This window comes from Bos grunniens, chromosome 26 (assembly GCF_055505025.1).
Source record: "Bos grunniens cultivar Pamir isolate PY7600 chromosome 26, Bosgru_T2T1.0, whole genome shotgun sequence".
In the NCBI taxonomy this organism is placed as follows: Eukaryota; Metazoa; Chordata; class Mammalia; order Artiodactyla; family Bovidae; genus Bos; species Bos grunniens.
In genome coordinates, this window is record NC_141190.1 from 34335680 (window position 1) to 34351323 (window position 15644).

Genomic DNA, 15644 nt, shown 5'->3' on the forward strand with positions numbered 1-15644 from the left:
TTTACCAGCTGAGCCACAAGGGAAGCCCAAGGTGGCCCAGGAGACAAGCTCTATTCTGGGCAGGACACACCCCCTGCCGAAAGGGCTAGAAACGCCCTTGTTATGCTGGGGCGGGAGGGGGGCCCAAGGAAGGACACAGCTGACTTTCCCAGCAGGCAGAGATTAGGCGCGACCTGGTTAAAATAGTAACTGTTGAAAGTGACAGTGACATAATCCATGCGTGCAGCAGTCACCATCTGAGTTCTCCAGCCACGTTCTGGCTGAGGACCGCCCTGGATCATTTTGTATCCTGCCTGGCTCCAGGACTAAAACCTAAGTGCTTTGAGAATTTGCATTCCTGTTCTTTCAGGTGAGTGCTAAACATTAACTGGTGTGCTGCAGTCCTTGGGGTCGCAGAGTCGCACACGACTTAGCGACTGAACAACAAAAACATGAACTGGATTCCTTAAAAATGTGCCTCTGTCTTCACTATCATCATCTTTGTAGCTTTCGGGATGATCATTAGATTGTTATCCATATACGCACAGCTGGCAAAGATGCCAATCATGCCAATAAAGGCCAGTCTCAAAATCTCTGATCTTCATGAGGAGTGGGGAAGTTGGCGTCCCACCCAGGCTGTGACATAGGGGTGACAAGGGGGGTTGGGAAATGGGTGAATTTTTAGACCTGGTAGGCTCTAAGTAATGCAGCTCCTCCCTCTCTTCCAGTGGCCTTTGAAGTAAAGGCAAAACTAAACCTCCTGGTTCCCAAGCGTGATAAAATGAGGCACAGGAACCGCCAGGCAGTGGGTGATGGTTCATCTAAACAGCCGCCACAGAGGATGTACTGCTGGTTCCCAATGCAGCACAACAGTCCTTTATTCAAGACTTTATTAAGGAAAACCGTATTTTACACTCCCCATTAAAGCCAGTTTGGAAATGTCTAAGAATACTTCAGTATTATGACCAAAGCTGAAGAAACGCACCCCGCTACTAAAGCAAATATGATCCTACATTAAATGAAAATAGCTCCCTGAAAAAAAAAATTCCCTGCATGTCAAGCCAGGAACCACCTAGAAACGAGAAAGACGAAATGAGTGTGGTTTTCCTTCCTAGAGAGAAAACCACCAAGAAGGTTACTGGCAGCAGGGATCAGCCTTCCCGTGGGCTGCGAGGGACCCTGTGCAAAAGGAGGAGAAACCGGCCTTACACCCCGGATTGTGGGGCGGGGGAGGGGGGGCGGCAGAGGCACTGCTGGAGGTGGGGCTGGGGCTCTGGAAAGAAAAGAAGGCCTGCGCTGTGGTTCAAGCTGTGGGAAATCCTCAAGTGATGAGGATTTGGGAAGTGAATGGGGACCCACAGAGGTGAGCAAAGTGTCTGGAACGGGGGCAGTTTCCAGCTCGCTCCCCACCCCCAGGGCATCTTTCAAAGCTCTGTCCAGACACTTGCCAACAGATGAGCCAGCTTAGAAATGAGGCTGCCTGAGGCTTCTCCCCTCTACAATGCCTTTCTCTCCACCTCCAGCTGCCCCTGACCACGGACAGGCACTCTGCTCCCTCTCTGGGCTTCCTTGTATTCACAGCTGGCTGCGCTTCCAATGACCCTTGATAGACAGCGAGAGGAGGGGAACCTCCAACCCCCGGCTTGGCTCGCATGGGCGAGGGCAGTAGGGTTCCTTCAAAGAAGGGAATGATTGTCTTGACTTCACTTCGAAGCCCCTGAACTTCATGTGCCCTTAATTTGAAAGCTGGATTTCTCTCTTACTTTCTTCCCAAAGCTGAGAAACAAATCCATTTGCTGGAAAGCTCCAGCCCTGGAGGGAGCATATGGCCACTGCAGCAATCACTTGCAGGAGGAAGGGCACGATGGGTAGAAAAAAAATGCTCTGGCAACATCTCAGCTGACACCAGAAGCTAGGAGCTCCTCAGTAAGAAAGCACTGCCCAAGCGGGATGTGGAGGCCCTGAACAGCTCGGGGACACACTGAGGCTTTAATTGATGGTGGCTTAGGGCACAGGTGGGCTTCCCAGGGGCGCTAGTGCTAAAGAACCCGCCTGCCAATGCAGGGGATGTGAGAGTCGCGGGTTTGATCCCTGGGTTGGGAAGATCCCCTGGAGAAGGGAATACTGCAGTATTCTCGCCTGGAGGATCCCATGGACAGAGGAGCCTGGTGGGCTACAGTCCATGGGGTTGCAGAGTCGGACTCAACTGAAGCGGTCCACTTAGCACAAGTAGGGCACAGAGAAGAGTGGGCTGCACCGAGGACATACTCTCAGGAGCCACCTCCAAACCCCGCTCCACCGTCACCTGGACAAGGCGTCCTTTCACACTGTGAGGTCTCCATTCTGTGTCTTTATCACATACCCTGCTGCCATCCCAGCCGGCCCTGTGCCAACCCCAGTCATATCTGTCGTGTGGGAATAGAAGAGGAGGACTCGATTCCTAAACCAAGGGCCTTAGCTAACCTTCGGCTTTCCTCCAGAAATTGGAACAATTAACTGAATGGTTATAAACGATAGGAGAAAGTTCTGTTACTCTCGGCAATCTATGTTGTATATAATAAAACTCTGAGTCATAAAGCAGAGCCTGCTGGATCTTTTTCTTCATGGGGTGGTGACATGACATTAAAGCAGCACATTCTCCAAGAGAGCATTTCCTCTCTGCTTACCACGCTGCTCGATCAATCCCATCCCGAACTCTCTCCAGATAGAATATGATTGAGCCGACATTCAGAAATAAAAGCAGTGCTTTCTAGCTCAGACTCAGACCTTTATTTTTACAGGAAGAAAAAGAAAAGAAAGAAAATTTTAAAAAAGAAAAGGCCCATTGATGAACCAAGTTTAAGCTGAATTAGCCTCTCAAACTTTGGAGTGTTTGAAACTATGCTCAGCAGCCAAAATGAATGATGTCTGAGATTAGGAAGTTAAAGGTTTTCATAGCAGAGGTGTTGTTGGCTCCTCCTGGGAGTGGGCAGGTTGAGAAGTGGATCTGACCACAGGAAGGGAGCGAGACAGCTGGGCAGTGTATTGGGCTCATTCTCTCTAACAAGTGTCTGCAGAGCCCTGCAGGAATGCTGCTTTTCTTCCAAATGTCCAGCTCTAGGAGACTCGACAATTTTTCAAAGGTTGGAAAACTTTGGGTATTTTATTTTTAGGGATTTGGGCCCATCCAGGGCCACAGACTCCTCTGGGAGGGGTGAGTATGTGGAACCACAGGGACTAAAAGGCCAAGTGACAGGAAAGGTCTCTCAGGATCCTTCAGACAGGGCTCCCTCCAGGAGACCAGGAAAGGGAGACAGGCACTTTTCCTAGTCAGTGATGATTGGCGGGTTTCATAACGTTCCTCTGCCACCTAGTGGCAGAGTCTACATGTAAATTCCACAGAACGTTCTAGGGATTCCTATGTCAGGGAGGACTATCTGCAAGACTTTTATGAATTAACTTTGTTTTACTCAATCAGTTTTCAAAACATCCTTCCTGGGGCTTACCAGAGAAGCGATCAATGAGAATTGACTTCGGGTCTATGTTGCTGTGTGGGGTGATGACCACTTTGCCATGTGGACCCTTTGCCTGAGGACTTGTACCAAGTGACAACTTTTTCCATCATAATAATGTGATTCACAGCACAAAAGCTACATACACACTTGCACGTGCTCACGCATGCACACACACACACACACACACACACACACAATCCTTGCTCTCTTCATCACTAGAGACAAGGAGGTCCACCATAATTCCTTGACTAGCCTCTACCATATGTATTGCTTTGGGGATTCTTTTATAAGGGTCAGGCCAATCTTTAATGACATCATGCCATTTACATGCCTGCAGTCTTTGCCTGACCTTGCACTGTTCTAAGCCTGGAAGAGCCATGTTCAGTTCTGGTGTTCTGGACTCTCAACCACGACAGTGGCTAACATTTATTTCGTGCTCATGCTGTGTGACAGAGTACATAGAGTACACTCGTCATCTCATTTGAGTATCACAGTAATACTAGAAGGAAGGTACCTACCCTCACCATCATTGTACCTACGAGGAAACTGAAGCCTGAAAAGGTGTAGAGGTTGTTTGACATAAAACAAAAAATTCTGTAAAGCAATTATCCTTCAATTTAAAAATAAATAAATTGTTAAAAAATGATATAGAGTTTTGATCAACTGATCCAACCCACATGGGCAGATTCTGAAGTGTACATTCTTTCCCTATTTTGCCAAAACTGCCTTCATGTTCCTATCTATCTCCACTGTTTGACTTTTTGATGATATGAAACATAGAATTTTTCAAATTGATCAAATTGCTTGATTAATAGTCCAAGCTCATCACTGTGCACAAATATAAGGTCTCAGCAGGAGACATAAGAGACCTGGGTTCGATCCCTGGGTCAGGAAGATCCCCTGGAGGAGGGCACGGCAACCCAGTCCAATATTCTTGCCTGGAGAATCTCATGGACAGAGGAGCCTGGAAGGCTATGATCCATTGGATCACAAAGAGTTGGACACGACTGAAGCTACTCAGTATGCAGCATGAAAAACCACAGCCTGATTCCAGGAGGCGGGTGCCATAACAGCAATGCATATCACATTAAACCAAGGGCTTCTTAGCACTGAAGCAGAGGCCTGGAAGTGAATTACACGTGTGAAAAATTTGTAGCATATTTCGGACTAGCAAATCTCAGGGAAGATTTCCCAGAGCCATTTCAAAGGAAGACCTTGTAGATGGTGTGAAGGAATGAAACGAGCCCAGATCCAAAGTCAGACATCGAGGCCACCTATGCAGTCAAATGAATTCAGAACCTACTTTCATCAATTGCTAAAAATCATTCTTTTGACAAAGCTAAAAAGGAAAATAAACGTTGAAATTTAAGATCTCAAATAAAACGTGACAGCAGAAAAAACATACTTCAGTTTCCACACTTTCAGGCAAGCAGAGAACGTCTTTTAGTGCTTTGACATGAATGAAATCATTCAGTTTTGTGCCTTCCAATTTTTAAAGCCACTTGAGGTTTTAAGGCCAAGTGTCGCTAACTCTGTTAGATGATCTTGTCGCCTCAGGGCGCTCCTAAATCTTTTAAAATTTGTTTTCATTTAGAGAAACGGCACTCTGCTGAGGATAGAGCAATGAGAAGGGTCAAAATTAGTAATATGAAAGGGAACAGACTCCAGAAAAACTGATATTCATGTCATTTGAGGTTGTTTAAAGTTTTTTTTTCAATTTTCCTTTTGAACAATGATGTACTGTACAGGGCAGTAAGTGATTGCACCTATATGATTAATTTTGTTGATCTCTACTTGTGTGTTTCTACCTTCGCTGCATCTTTTACAACAGGCATTTGATTCATGCCAATTATAAGATTAATTAATAATCTTGTTAATATTTTATATTAATTAATAATAACATTTAATTATTTTAGTTAAATTTAATTACATTTTTATTAAATAAAATGTTGCTGCTGCTGCTAAGTCGCTTCAGTCGTGTCCGACTCTGTGCGACCCCATAGACGGCAGCCCACTAGGCTTCCCCGTTCATGGGATTCTCCAGGCAAGAATACTGGAGTGGGCTGCCATTTCCTTCTCCAATGCAGGAAAGTGAAAAGTGAAAGTGAAGTCGCTCAGTTGCATCCGACTCTTAGCGACCCCATGGACTGTAGCTTACCAGGCTCCTCTGTCCATGGGATTTTCCAGGCAAGAGTACTGGAGTGGGGTGCCATTGCCTTCTCCGAATTAAATGTTAAGCTTAATTTAATATTTAAATAATAATTAATAATTAATAATATATTAATTAATGTAAGAAATGTCAATAAAGGAATCCAGCGGTTAAGACTAGGAGATGGCGATGGCACCCCACTCCAGTACTCTTGCCTGAAAAATCCCATGGATGGAGGAGCCTGGTGGGCTACAGTTCATGGGGTCGCTAAGAGTCAGACACAACTGAATGACTTCACTTTCACTTTTCATTTTCATGCATTGGAGAAGGAAATGGCAACCCACTCCAGTGTTCTTGCCTGGAGAATCCCAGGGACGGGGGAGCCTCGTGGGCTGCCGTCTATGGGGTCGCACAGAGTCTGACACGACTGAAGCGACTTAGCAGCAGCAGTAGCAGCAGCAGCAGTGGTTAAGACTCTGTGCTTTCACTGCTGGGACCTAGGCTCGATCCCTGGGTGGGGAACTAAGATCCTGCAAGCTACCTGTCCAAAAAACAGAAAAAGAGAGAGTAAAGAAATGTCAATAAGTCAGAAACTTGCAACCAGCTGTACTTGGCCTTGAAATCTTGGGTCTATTGGGGCCATATGTTTATTTTACAATATTTGATAGAATTTTATATATTGTAACCCTTTTGCATCCAATAACACTGAACTCCGCCAGTTTTTACCTTGGCTGTTGGTAAATCAATCAACTAAAGTAGTTAATGCAAAAAAAATTTTTAATACATTGTTGGATTTTCAGCAAAATGTCTGCCAAGGAAACTTTTCAGCACGGAAAACAATATTTTTAGAATATAAATACATATTTATAAGTAGAAGATGTATTTTAAAATATAAGGTGAGGGATTCCCTGGCTATTCAGTGGGTAGGACTCGGGCTTTCACTGCCAGACTCCATTCCTGGTTGTAAAACCAACATCCCACAAGCCATACAGCGTGGCCAAATATGTATAATTTGAAGCAGTCCCCAAACAAAAAATGTGTTGTTTTCTACTACACATTAAAATGCAATGACAAAGCTCTGCTTCCTTTCAACTAAAATGTGGCCAGATACCAAAGGCAGTCCACAGCCAGGACACTTCTTTGTCTTTCCTGAAGTCACTGTCTTCTTGCATATCTTGCTAGAGAAAGTTGGCAAAGAGTGTGTATCTTTCCTAGCTAGATATTCTATCCCACTGGCAAGAAATACATGCCATTTTTGTAAATTATAACAATCCAAGAATGCCATACTCTTTCTCAATGACCTGCAGAGCAAATTGTACCTTGGGCTGCACAAATTAATCTGAATTACCCAAGGAAAATGTGACCAGTACAGAGATCTATTGAGATATTGTTTATATGGCTGTGTTAATTTTTCTTTGATATTGTGTAATTTGGTTTTGCAACTGCTTAGATAAATAGTAGTTAAGAGAATACTGAATAATTTATAATTCATTCACTTATTTGATAAGTGGTGACTGTGCATTCTCTCAGGGCTGAGGATTCTGGCAACTAGGACTCTGGTGTCCTTGCTGAGAGCAAAAACTCTACAGTCATCTGGTCTGAATACCACCAGTTTCCCCAAAAGTAATTTATAATGATTTCCAGACTTATTTTTCCAAATGAAATGTCTATTATCTACAGCCTACATTGGGTGTTGGGCTTCCCTGGTATCTCAGCGGTAAAGAATCCTCCTGCAATGTACGAGATGTGGGTTAGATGCCAGGGTGGGGAAAATCCCCTGGAGGAAGGCATGGCAACCCACTCCAGTATTCTTGCCTGGAGAATCCCATGGACAGAGGAGCCTGGAGGGTTATGGTCCATTGGGTCACAAAGAGTCGGACACGACTGTAGTGACTGAGCACGCACATTGGGTGTTAGGTTCCTCCTCCAGACTTTTAGGAGCCAGGCATGATGAAAGAACATCATGGCTTTGAGGAGCCATACAAATGGCCAGTGGGTACATGAAAAGGTGCTCAACCTCCCTGATCATCCGGGAAATGCAAATCAAAACAATGAGCTATCAGCTCACACCTGTTAGAAGGGCTTTTATGAAAAGCAGAAGTGTTGGCAAGGATGTACTGAGTGAAAGGGACCCATTTTACACTGTTGGTGAGCATGTAAATTGGTACAGCTACTATGGAAAACAGTATTGAGGTTCCTTAAAAAATTAGAAGTAGACTTACCACAGGATCCAGCAATCCCATTTCCAGGTACATAGCCACAGGAAATGAAATCAGCATTCCATGTTCACTGCGGCGATATTCACAAAGCTGAGATATGGAAGTAACCTAAATATCCATCAACAGATGAATGGATTAAAAAATGTAGTGCTTATATTCAATGGAATATTATTCAGCATTAAAAAAGAAGGAAGTCCTTTTCAGGTCATCTGATGTACTTCACTCTCACTTTCAGCAGTAGTCTGGGTCTAGTCAGGAGAGAGAAACAATTCAGTAGGTTAAGCAAAATTTAAATACAAAGAATTACTAACTATGAGAAAAGACTATGGTACCTCGGCTGATGGAGAGAACCCAAGAAAACACAAACTTGGCAGGGGTTCAGCCCACTGAGCAGCAGAGGTGTTGGCTGGTTTGGCCAGCAGGGAGATGGTCTGGATTGTTCAGCAAACAATATGTAGGAGTGCCAGCAGAGGGGCAAGTGGTCAGCAATCAGCAGCGCGGCCCTGCAGTGGCTACTTTGTATGACTCTCTGGACCACATGTAACTGTGTGTATTCCTGCAGGGGCTTTGCCTTCCATGCTGAGAAGGCTATAGAAAGGTCATCAGGTGCTGCAAAGTTGCAGAGGGATGGCTGGAGCAGGCTCACTAGATGTCCTCTTACACAAGGCTGATACTCAGCCCCTTCCAGCAATTTCTAGAAGGTTCTTCCTCCTGTAATGTGCTTCCATTGCCCTCTGCTAAGGAAGCTTAACACCATGCTCACTTCGAAGGAGTATTGGTTAAAGGAATTCTCCTGTTGGTCACAGGGCAGATATTTCACATTACATTTGGACCTGAGAGGCAATAATTCAATAACCCACATACTTTCCATCTTCAGAGCTTCCATAGCTTATTCGGTGCTTGGAACCAAATATGTAGAACCATAAGGTATTGGTATCAACTGTGATTCAGGCACTATCAGGGTCATCGGTGCTTCTGGAGCAAGGAAAAGCCTGGCAAAGTGTGACCTCAGGCAGATCACTTCCTCCCATGGGCCTTTCCCCTCCTCTTATACTGAGTGGCTGGAGTGGATCTGTGATTTTCAAATACCAGACTCCACTGAGGGGAGAAAAATAAATAGAGCTTTTCACAGTACTAAACTCATGCAATTTAAATGTTAAATCTTTCAGCCTCTTTTGAAAAGTGTTAAAGCTTCCTCTTTCATGAAATTATGGTGATAAATGGCAATTCTTTTTGATCCTCACTTAGCAGAATAAGTCTGCAAGCTCAGAATTTTGTTTCTGAAATGTTATTAGCCTGTGGGACCTGAAAGTCTGTTTGCCGTAAGCCTAGATGCTCTCTCAAGCCTTCCTCCATCTCTGAGAGCTGTGGTCCACATGGCCCTGCAGTCTTTGCTTCTCATCGTTCAACTCTAAAACAGGCAGAATAAAATCTAAAAAAGGTGCTTGCTCCAGCAGCACGTGTAATAAATTTGGGTCCATCACAGAATTCATGTGGCCCCTACACAGTGATGACTCATGAATAAATGAAGCATTTCATGTTTTTAAGATATTTTGTAAACCCCAGGGCAACCACTAAGACATTTTACAAAGAGGATTAACTCGTAAGCCAATTATGGAAATATAATTGAATTGTACAAAATAATCCAAAAGCAGGCAGAAAATCTAGAAAAGGATGGAGAATTATTTTACATGTGTATCTGGCTTAGCTTAAGGATTGAATCTTAGTGGCTGCAAACACAGCCTGAGTTCTATCAAAACACACCTTGAGGGACTTCCCTGATGGTCCAGCGGTTAAGAATTCACCTGGCAGGGGACGCAGTTTCCATCCTTGGTCAAGGAACCAAGATCCCACATCCCAACTAAGCCTGTGGGCAGCAACTACTAAGCCTGGCAACTAGAGAAAAGGAAAAGCCCTGACTCTGCAACAAAGACCCAGCACAGCCTAAACAATTAATTAAAAAATAAAATGTAAAATGTTTAAACATACACACACTGACTCAGGAGCCGTGCTTGAGTTATCAAGCCGTGCTTGAGTGGAGCTTTGAAAAGCACCACAGAACCTAAATGAAATATTGACGATGGAGCTTTCTTAAATTCAGAGAAAGCCAACCTTGTGGCGGGGTGGACACATGGTCAGTTGCCAGCACCTGTCTGCCTTCCTGTCTTCAACGGCACACCATTGCCTGGTTTTAAGCTGGGGTGGCTGAATCGGAGCCCTGGTTAAACCCCCTGACCCAAGGACTAAAGGAGGCAAGTGTTGCCAACACCTTCCTTTGGCTGGTATTAGTAGAATTCCAAGCCCTGTTGTGCTTTTCCTTCCTTTTCTCCCTCCTTCCTAGCAAAGGTGAAACACCCCCAGTACGTCCACAGTAGAACCTGGCCTTTAGCACAGAGTCTGTGTGACCATGTCCAAAACATCTTAAAGGTCCAGCCATCTAAACACTCTCCCCACTGACACCTCAGTGGCTGTGCATAAGAGGATGGGGTTGGCTGGAAAGAGTAAGTTCAAAGGCACCTGCATCCTTCTCATTACTTATTCTCATCCTTCAGCCACTGCACCTGCTGTCCCACCTTCAGAAACAGCATCAGGCTGCAGGTGTCTCCAAGCAGCACGGGTCTGACGCTAGACTTGAATTATAGATCTTTTCAGGGAATGCTGCTCAAACGAACACTGGCAATACATCACCTTCTCTTACCTCTTTCCAACTGTATGAGGAAGCTGAACAATCTCTTTCAGGAGAATTAGAAAGTTGAACAATAGGATCTTTCTAGATAATAAGTATGTGTGTGTATGTATATAATCTCCATCCCTGCCCTCTTTCTCTTACTATGCACCTCCTATGGTGCCTGGCATGTGATATGATTCTTAGAATACAATTTTACAAGCCACCTATAGCAAAAGAGCACACACTCATTGAAAAATATCTTGGAAACAAGAATTTAAAGTGAAATATGAAAGTATACCAGGGACTTCCCTGGTGGGATACATGCAAGTCCATGTCCAGTGGATAAGAATCCACCTGTCAATGCAGGAGACATGGGCTCGATCCCTGGTCCAGGAAGGTTCTACATGCCTTCTGAAGCCTGCATGGCTCTAGAGCCGGGGACTCACAATTAATGAGCCCCTGTGCTGCAATTACTGAAGCCCATGTGCTTAGAGCCATGCTCCACAACAAGGAAGCCACCTCCATGAGAAACCCGTGCACTCCAATTAGAGAGTAGCCCCCTCTCTCTGCAACTAGAGAAAGCCCACACACAGCAATGGAGACCCAGCACAGCCACAAACAAACAAATGATACAGCAATGTGTACAGGGCAATCTCAGGGAAGCATTCACATTAAAAAATCTTTTTAAAGAAAGTGCAGCACGCCTCAGGGGAAGCCACTGTTGAGTCTATGAATCTAATCAGAACTTCGCCTTTACATACATGGACAGTTGTATATTTAACAGTGCTTTTTCACTCTGTTGTAAAGGCTATTCTATTAAAGCAATAATCTTTGTAATACAATTATATATGCATCCTTCAACATTTTAATAATAGTATTTGCAAAAACAGGAATTACCCCTTTCTTTTTAAAGATGTAGCTTATCTGGCCACATCTCAGAGCTTCACAGTCTACACAGTTCTTCCGCATTCAGTGCCCAATTTAATCCTCAGAACAGCTCTGCAAAGTGCGTTTTATCATCCCCATTTTACAGGTGAGAAAACTGAAGCTCAAAGAGGTTATGTGTTTAAGGTTTCACAATCAGTGGCAGGGCAGGGTCATGCAAGTCCGTGTCCAGATCATTTTACATCCCTCAGCGTTCTCCAGCTGCCTTAGATGAAGATGGGGCCGGAAAGGGAGGCCCCATTACAGTCACCAACAGGGCAGCAAGAAAAGATATACCCACAGGTAATTCAGAAGCTTAAGGAACCCAAAGTGCTGAAAAAATTATAGTATCATCCATTAACTGAGTCCTCTGCAAAACCACTACTGAGGTTACAGAGAACAAAATGACTGATTTTTCTACTTCTCTGATCACAGTTAGAGGAAGAGCTTAGTCAAAAGACAATCAGAAAGAGGAAGAAAAGAGAGGTGCCAAGTCTCCAGCTAAGAGTCTGCTAAATCACCCGAGCTTGCACATCCATCTTCTTTAACAGTTGATTGGTCTTTTTGTTTAAACCATATTAATACAAAGAAAAAGAATCTAATTATGACTTCAACCCACTCATGGATATATTTGTGCTTTAACTGTGTTCCTTATCATTTTAAAAGGAAAACACACATTCTTAACATACAAAAGCAATATAGTACATTATATTTATTTCTGACCAGAGACACTAGGTCCTAAATGTTATTGGGCTAAGTAAGTACAGCATTGGGTAAACCCCTAGAACATGTAAGAGCATCTCACGGGACAAAACCATGCTCATATAGGAAACTACTTTTCTTATGCTGACAAGTATCCAAAACCAATCAGAGAGGCTTTTAACTCTATTGTTGGAGGGATCATGCAACCAGCTGTATCAGAATGTGAGACTCAGGGCCCTCAAGCCATTTCTGCAGAACTCACCTTCACTTGAACTTGGTCCTTACCTCTACCCTACCCACCCCCAAACCTGATAAAGTCTCTGCTTCTCATGCCCACCACTCTATGACACCTATTGATCTGTTAATGAGCATTTAAGGCAGAAATTAATCTAGAAAAACATTTCAGTATACTCTGAGTAATTGTTTCTCAGGATTGACTGGCTTTTTTTTTTCTTTTTAGAGGGGAAGTTTTAATAGAATCAACTTTAAATTATATAATACCTGAATTTATCCTTTTAAAAGGGGCTTCTCTGATAGCTCAGTTGGTAAAGAATCCAGCTGCAGTGCAGGAGATCCCGGTTTGATTCCTGGGTCGGGAAGATTCACTGGAGAAACAGGCTGCCCACCCCTGGATTCTTGGGCTTCCCCTGTGGCGCAGCTGGTAAAGAGTCCACCTGCAATGCGGGAAACCTGAGTTCAATCGCTGGGTTGGGAAGATCCCCTGGAGAAGGGAAAGGCTACCCACTCCAGTATTCTGGCTTAGAGAACTCCATGGACATCCAAGGGGTCTCAAAGAGTCAGACACGACAGATTTTCACTTTCACTTCCATCCTTTAAAAAACTGGAACAGTCCTTAAACCTGGCACCTCCTCCTCCATTCCCCCCTCAATACACAATCAAAGTAATTTCTTCTAGTGTTTAGTGTTTTCTATTCAGTGTTTAACTTTCTGGAAATCCCCTCCTTTTAAAAAATAATACATATATGTTAAACTGTACATCTCTAGTTGAACTTACAAAAATGTGCAAAGTGACATCAGGAATCACTATGGAACATCCTCTATAAACAGCCACGTTATGTGGGTCCTGCCTCCTGTGGCATACCATCCATAGCAGAGGCAAACCTATCTATGATACAGTAGAGCACTTCCACCATCACAATAGCAATTTGACAAGGAACTGAATGTGAAAAGGCATCTTGCTGAACTTTCTCGTTTTTCCCTTTCATCTCTTCCTCACTTGACTGACTTGTAAAAAAAGCCTATCCCAGCAGAATTTGAAGGAAGTGATGAAGGTTGGAAACTCAAGAGACAGCCAAACCAGCTCTGGGCAACAGTGTTGTTTTGGGTGTGTGTTAAGTTGTGTGTGGGAGATAGGAGTGTGGACAGAGACAAAAGGAAAAATTCTCTTCCGCTTTATCCTAAAGTTGTTACTGAAATGAAACTACACTGTGCCTGCAGGTAGAGTGCCATCTTTAAAAATCATCAGCAACCTTTGTGCTTTAGAAGACAGACTTGGCAAACAAGTGACTCGGACTGACTTCTGAGACTTCAGGACACCTTTGTGAGACTGTAATATTGGATCATCGAATTTCTCAGGAGGTATCTGGGGCTTGAGTGTGTGGCACACCATTCTGCCTTGAAGCTTCCAAGCCTCTGCTTTAACTTTTTTTTTTCTTGGAAAGTTGGTGCCTTGGAGCTTAGAAAGCATTTAACCACATAAAAGTAAAGAAAAAAATGTAATAAACGTTACAGGCAAACACACACAGCCTTCTAGCCCATAAATTTTGATTAGAGTTAGTCACTGTTTGAAAATACCATTTCTATAAGAAGGTGGATTCTGGATTCCAATTAGGAAGCAAGCAAGAGACTTTTCTTGGCCTGTGAGTCCCAAGCAGGTTCTCCCTCCATCCTTCCAGGCTTGCCTAGATAACACAAAAATAACAAATAACACAAAAACATTCAAATCCAGGGAGAAGCTGGTTCAGAGCCCAAAGCAATAGCCAGGCCTTTAGCATGAACTCTAGGGAGTTGGGTTTTGGTGGGGGAGTTGGGATCTATTGGGGGCTCTGGTGGGAAGAGCTGAAAGTGTTTCTGTCGTGTTGGCGGGCACACTAGATCAATGGCAGCATTTGGAGAGACTTCATAAAAAAGAACCTAAGAAATACCACGGCAGGCTTAACTGCTTTGGGACAAGTAACATGAAAGGATGCTGAAAACACATCTTGCCCTTGGGTCTTTGAAAAATAAAAACACAGTGAAATGGATGATACGCAAAGCCATTCCAGTATTTAGTTTCCAAGTCAATGTAACTAAAAGTTGGCTAACTCTGTATTTCAGTGAATCCTAAAATTTCAATAGAACTCTTTTTGCACTGGGTTAAATGGCAGGGACTCCTCTTTCAGATATAACACCCTACCTCTTCCCCTTTTTTCTGAAATGCAATTATGGGTAGATCATCTGACTGGCTAGCAGCACAGCCTTCAGACAATTCAAAAGGCTGAAAATCTCTCAGAAATAGGATATGACTTCAGTGGGTGCTTCTTTTAAAAAATTAGAATCAAGTCTCCTAAATGTAATTTAGGAATTAATAGTGCATCTCTGCAGGGGCACGGGCATCTGGTCTGGTCACACTGTTCTCGGCATTAGCCCTGGTCAGCCAGAGGCATCCTCCCAAGCTGCTGGTCCTCTTGAAGAAGCGTGCACCCATCCTGCACTCACTGATTGAAGCAGACTTTAGTAAGAAAAGGCAGGACTTCCCTGGTGGCCCAGTGGATAAGGATTCGCCTGCTAGCGCAGAGGACACAGCTTCCATCCCTGGTCCGGGAAGAGTCCACAGATGGAGAAGCAACTGAGCCCGTGCACCAGAGCTACGGAGCCAGCATACTGCAACTCGAGCCGGTGCTCTGCAACGAGAAGCCACCTCAGTGAGAAGGCCGCGCCCTGCAATGAAGAGAAGACCCTGCTCACTGCAACTAGAGAACACCCGCATGCAGCAACAAAGACCCAGCGCAGCCAAAATATACATTTTTAAAAAAGAAATCATTAAAAAAAAAAAAAAAGCAGGCTTGGATTTAAGTCCATTGGAATGGTCCTTCATAACTGCAGGTCACACTGACCAGTTAAGAACCATAAGCTATCCTCTTCCAAAAACTGACTCTTCTTTTATATACTCCTTTCTCTTGCAAACAAATCTAGAAGCCGCTGAAAACAGATTACTAAGTAAGTCAGCAAAGCTTCCTCAATCCTATTAACTGTACCTTTATTTTAAGGATCCTGATTTCAGGGGATTCCTTCCAATACTGAACTCTTTAAGGAATGTGGCATAATCTGTGTGTATCTCAACTGTTATGAGAAACGGAAAACAACACACCATGATGTGAAATATCCATTATACATGTTACCTGTATGAAGCTAATGCCATTTCAATATCTTTTTATTGAACCTATTAGATCTTTATTATTAAACCTACATAATTTGGGCAAGTAAGTTCCATAGTTTTGTGGAAAATCT

General features: G+C 43.8%; 1 long non-coding RNA gene across 1 annotated transcript; it reads left to right on the top strand.

Annotated features, from left to right (window-relative positions):
• The first annotated feature begins 206 nt into the window (after positions 1-206).
• On the top strand, positions 207-922 carry LOC147344362 (uncharacterized). The gene is made up of 2 exons (XR_015155354.1): positions 207-349; positions 708-922. It is a non-coding gene; the product is annotated as an uncharacterized LOC147344362 (long non-coding RNA).
• The last annotated feature ends 14722 nt before the right edge of the window (positions 923-15644 follow it).